Source organism: Crinia signifera, chromosome 11 (genome assembly GCF_055691185.1).
Source record: "Crinia signifera chromosome 11, ASM5569118v1, whole genome shotgun sequence".
Taxonomy (NCBI): domain Eukaryota; kingdom Metazoa; phylum Chordata; class Amphibia; order Anura; family Myobatrachidae; genus Crinia; species Crinia signifera.
This window is the reverse complement of record NC_139227.1, coordinates 38,458,693-38,464,692: the sequence shown is the minus strand read 5'-3', so window position 1 is coordinate 38,464,692 and position 6,000 is coordinate 38,458,693.

Below are 6,000 nucleotides of genomic sequence, written 5' to 3'. Positions count from 1 at the left end.
CCGAGCAGGGAGAGGCTACATAGGGACCCGGGCAGGAGGAAGCTGTGTTGCGGTGGGGTGACAGCGGGAGGTGAGCAGGGAGAACTTGATGACATGACGCTGGCTGCCGGGCAGCGGCGGGAGCCGGGAGAAACAGACAACTTAAAAAAAAAAAAATGCCCATAGAGATGACTAGCAAGCCATTGATTGGCTGAGACCTCTCTCAGCCAATCGCTGATTACTTTGAACTAGTTAAAGCATATATTATTATCTACACACATGATGTCAGCATTATCCACCTCTAATTGCCATGAATAAATATAGCAGTTAGCAGGCCACCTCTAAACATTTCAGGAAGTAACACACAAGACGTGCTGTTCCGCAGGCCACGTTCGGTTGTGTTGTCTGACACTGCAGAACGCGGGGACAGCAGTCATAGCACCGGGATTACTACACATGTGAGCTGTTTATTTTACAGCAGCACATTTAGCATGTCTCCCACCCCTAAGGGGGGGCCCAAGGGTTTGTCTGACATGTTCCAGGGACTGTGTCCTGGAGCACGCTTCAGTCTGCAATAACATCTGCAGTCTTGGGGCAGTGGTGATAGACCTGAGTGTCTACTGCTAGCAGAATACTAGTCACAGGCCACCACTCAAATTCCGAAAACCTTCATTTTATTTCCACCCTCCATAATCTAGGTCAGGGATGGGGAACAGTTGGCCCTCCAACTGTCCTTGAACTACACATCCCAGCATGCCCTGCTGCAGTTTTACTCAAAACTGTTTCCATACACTGTATTTTCATAAAATAAAAAAATAAAAGAATAGCACCCAAACAATCTAATTTACCACATATACAGTATATCATCTATACATACTGTATGTTTAGTGTACGTGTGACTCTGAAACACTGCCACCTGTTGGCAGAGAGTGAAACTACATCTCTTTCTCTCACACATGCACAAACACAGAGGCAAGTGTTTGTGCCTGGTTGTACAAGATAGCAGACTAGCTTTCGAAGCATTAGCTTTGAGTGGCTTACTAGTATATGTATATATATATATATATATATATATATGTATAAATAATGTCTGTGTGTGTGTATATATATATATATATATATATATATATATATATATATATATATACCAGTATGCCCGTTCGAAGCAAAAGCTTCTAAAGCTAGTCTGCTACCTTGTGATTGCCTCTGTGTTTGTGCATGTGTGAGAGAGAAAGAGATGTAGTTTCACTCTCTGCCAGCAGATGGCAGTGTTTCGGAGACTCACGAACACTAGACATATATTTAGATTATATACATACGCAGGTCGGGTAACCCTTATCCAGATACCTAAAAAAAAAAAAGTATGTTTTTTGGATATCCTGTTTATTTATCTATTTATTTATTTTTACCCCCTGCACCTAGATTTTTGTTTTTCATACTAACCTGGTCCCCCGGCATCCGTCTTCAGAGGCATCCCCGATCCCAATGTTGCATTGGGCGCACCCGCGAAATGCATCATTGGGACCAGGGATGCCTCAAAAGAAGCACCTGAGGACTAGGTGAGTCTATCTATCTATCTATCTATCTATCTATCTATCTATCTATCTATCTATCTATCTATGTGGCAGAAGAGGTTAAAAGGATGTAGACCTGGTGAGGATGCCAACTCTGTGGGCACGCCAGCCCAGCCTGTGAGAAACCGGGAAACCATGTCACTAATCCACCTTTCTGCCAGTGGAAGGTAAACAGCCCATTAAGCCGCTGAGATATGAATGGCTTTTTGTTTCTTGTGTAAATCGGTTGATAGGTGACGATGCTGGAGATTGTTTGTCTGAGCGGGTGAGCCTAGGTAACCTCTCTTGACAATTATAAAGCTCCAAAATAGAAAATAAGATATTGAAACAACAATCCCATTGACCTGGAGGAGGGGTGAGCAGCAGACTACAGTTGTCAGGTGTGCCATCAAACGCGGACCCAGGCCGCGTTACTGTTCCGCAGTGAGCCGTGATCTCTGTCCTTGCACTGACGGTGCATGCACCTTGGACCCTCAATACTCTGAGGTTCATGATTACGACAGGCTAAAGTCACCACGGTGAAAACAGGGATGGCCACTGCAAGGTTGCCGTGAAATAGTTGGTGGACTGCAAAATTCCTGGCGGTGGCATATAAATTGTCCGGTAACAATTCCGTGGTTTAACTATCAATGGAGCGCTAGTGCGCATGCACAATGAAAAGTTAGAATTTGGGCAAGCACCAAGGAGCCACTGAGGTTCTCCTTCCTGGTATATGCAGCTGCCATCGGAAAGAAGGTGGCACCACTGAAATCCTGCCATTGAATGGGAAAGGCATCTGCAGCTCTTTCTAATGACCATCCCTAATGTAAAATATTAGGCGAGCAATGGGATTGGATAGAATTCTGGCAGAATGACGCATCCAGTTGGTGGATGATGCGGTGAGGTGGCCAATCACTTTATAGAGGAGGTGTGCAATGCCCAGGTTCCACTGAAATTTCCATTGAAATCCCATTGAAACTTGCCCCTTGATATCTCTGTCCAGTATAACCAAACCAGCAATTTGTAGCCTTCAACAATTATACTGCGGACCAATTATACAGTTGAATGATAGTTTTATTTGAAGCATGAAATGACAACACCTATGCATTAGAACATAATAATATTATTTATTTGAACAGAGCTATTCTCTAAAAGGGCTCCAAGTGCTTCTGTATTGCCTACGAATGAACTCGGATCCCCAGTAATTGTTCCTTTTACCCCAGGATAATTCCCCTCCTGGAGAGCGGCCCGTCAAGGCTTGCCTTATTATCTTTACTGCCGGCTTATATTTCCTGCTTGACGTTGGCTGCTGTATATTGAGTGACCGCATCACCCCTATCGCCACAGGATCTCTCCTTTCGGGAAGTTGTCATTAATGCATTTTTGTGTAAGTGCCAAATGATACAATTCATGAGCCCGTCCCATCCTTTCCTATATAAATAACATTACATTTCTGTGACCCTCCCCCCTTAGCTGAGTATTGTAGTCAGAGGATGGTCAATAAACCTAAATTATTATTTTTATAATTGACTTCTAGGTAAGGGAAAAATGAATGGGGGTTTGTTGGGGAGAAGTTGTGATAATTATTTTGAATAAGGTCCTTTGTCGGTATGAGCCATGTAGGGAATTGGTGGTTTCGTGGGTGGTATTTAGAGCGGGGTATGCTAAAGCCACGATCAGTGCACCACTGTGTCCACCTTTCTCCAGCTTATGGCAGACACAGGGCCTGATTCAATGACAAACTGACTTACTGAGAGAGCGGCGTGTCATTTATTCAGACGGATGACTAATAGGATTCGGAGATGTAAACAAAAAATCAATTGGCTAATAAATAGAATTAAGGGACATAACTTCATTTGGTGTCAGATGAAGGCAGTAATATAATAACCACACAAGCGTGCAGTATCCCCTGGAAACCAGTCAGCTACTCTGTTTCATTACGGTTACAATGCAATAGTAGTAGTAGTACGTTTATTTATAAGGCGCTGCAAAGTGTCCGCAGCGCCGTACACAGCAAACAAAAAACAAATTACAAGGTAACGTACAGGGTGTGTTGAAAAATACAGTATAAATAGAGGTATAGCTGGTAGAACTAAAATCAGCATCAGTTCAGAAGTAGGTGTCAAAATTGTCGAGGAGACTGAAGATGAAGTAGAGGAAGGGAAGAACAGGACAGGAGCCCAGGTGAGGTAAAGAGGTAGGGTGAGTACGTGAGGAAGGAGGACCCTACTCATAAGAGTTAACATACTAAAAATAGGTGGGTGGACGAATGAAATAGAATAGGAATAGAATAGGAATCCTTAATTCCCCCCAATTCTCTGGATGAACCTGTTTTAAGGGCTGTGATGTCACTGCCCGGCTACACCCCCAGCTTCAGACGCTCAGTCTAAAGGTGGTCATACACTACTGCGATGTATCAAAGCAGTGTATGGCCATCCGTCCCCCATTAAGCCACCCGGCCGGGACGGCAGGACTTCATGTGAAACATCGCATGTTGGGAAGGGGGCCGTGTTGGAGGTAGGGTGGGCAGCAGGACCGAGCTCTGGACCTGATCCGATATGCATGGGACCGCACATCAGATTGGATGTCCTACACATGCGATTTGGGCTGATTTCACCCGATTTCTCGCAATTGGGTGAAATCGGTCCAAAATCACACAAGTGTATGGGGGCCTTAGGGGTAAATGTACAAAAAGTTGTAAAAGTGAAAAGTGGTGATATTGTCCATAGCAACCAATCAGATACTTGTTATCATTTCTTTACTGCATCCTAGATAATGATAGACAGAAGCTGACTGGTTGCTATGGGAAACATCCCCACTTTGACCTTTAGTAATGTTACCCCTAGGAGCGCTGAGGTGACAAGACGCTAATGTCACTCGGATTGCGGCTGTGCTTTGGCGAGGCTGAAATCAGCGCAGTCGCCCATTGCTCCACTGTGTCAGATACATGTCTACACCAGGGCTGGGCAACACTGGCCCTCCAGATGTTGATGAACTACACATCCCAGGATGCCTTGCATCAGTTTCAGCATGGCCACATAGCAAAACTAATGCAAAGCATCCTGGGATGTATAGTTCATTAACATCTGGAGGGCCGGTGTTGCCCAGCCCTGGTCTACACCATAGATTATCTGTTGCTACTGAGACTTTATTTAAGATAAGTTCTGATTAAGGGGGAAATGTATCAAGTATCACAGTTGCGACATGATCTGGGTGCGATAGTAGCGCATAAGAATTAATTGCACTACGCAGTTACAATGCATGACCATGCATGCACAGCGGACATTGCTGGAGAGGGATCTGGAGAACCCTCTCCAGTGATTATTCCAATGTGTGGCTCATAGGCTACAGATGCGCTTGCTAACCTATGAGGCAGCTTTAGGGTCCGATTCAGAACTGATTGTTCAGGTCCAAGTCGCCCCTGGTCCAGATGGTGAGGGTTTGTGCATGCAGGAGTATGTGCGTGGGCAAATCCCCAGATTGAGGGGTAGATTTATTAAGCTCGGTGAAGTGATAAAGTGTCTGTTTTTTTTATCACCGGCCAATCAGCTCCAACCTGTGAAGTTACAGTCTTGGGGGGAGATTCTCTAAGAATATCCGCCCCCCATCGCAATTATAATTATCACATATGTTGTAACATATGCGATAATTATAGCAAAGGACAGCTCTTGCGTTAAGAGCTGTCCTTTGCGGTGAGAGTCTCCGGGTCCCAGCGGCTCCCCCCTCCCTCCCACACCCGACGCTGCTGCTGCGCCGGGCTCTCCTCCTCCCTGCACCCGGAAGAGGATCAGTGCAGGGAGGAGGTTACATGTCCGGGCAGCACAGCTCTGTGCTGCCCGGACACAGGTGAGGGAGCGATGCGGGGCGGCGGGTGTCCGTGCGGGGCGGCGGGGGGTCGTTGCGGGGCGGCGGTGGGATGCGGTAGAAGCCCATTGGCTTCTATGGGGCATCGCCAGATTTTATCACTTCACCGAGCTTAAGAAATCTACCCCTCAATGCCATTGGCGAGTTTTACACTGGGTTTCAATGATGGGCATGAAGGGGTTGGATGCAGGAGACCATCCAGTGTTGTAAAAGTTTGCCCACTAAAATGGTGAGTGACCATGGAAGCACTGGGTGGACACCTGCGAGCGCAGGTGCATACCTCCCAACTACTGCAGTTGGGAGGTTGGGACTCTCGCGTGGCAAAGCCGCGCGCGCTCCCGAAAAGGGGGCGTGGCCTCGCGGGATGACGCGTCCTCCAGCCGCACCCCAGTTTTCCGACGCTTGTCGGCGCTGAATAGACGCTGTGCGCATGCGCACAGCGTCTATTCTTGGCAGGCAGGGGGGACTCCCAACTGTCCCCCCCCCACCGCGGGACAATGGCGGCCCCGGGCGGGATCATCCCCGAATATCGGGACGTTCCCGCGGTAAGCGGGACAGTTGGGAGGTATGCAGGTGTGTCCATGCCTGCTTGGGTTGGGCGGCT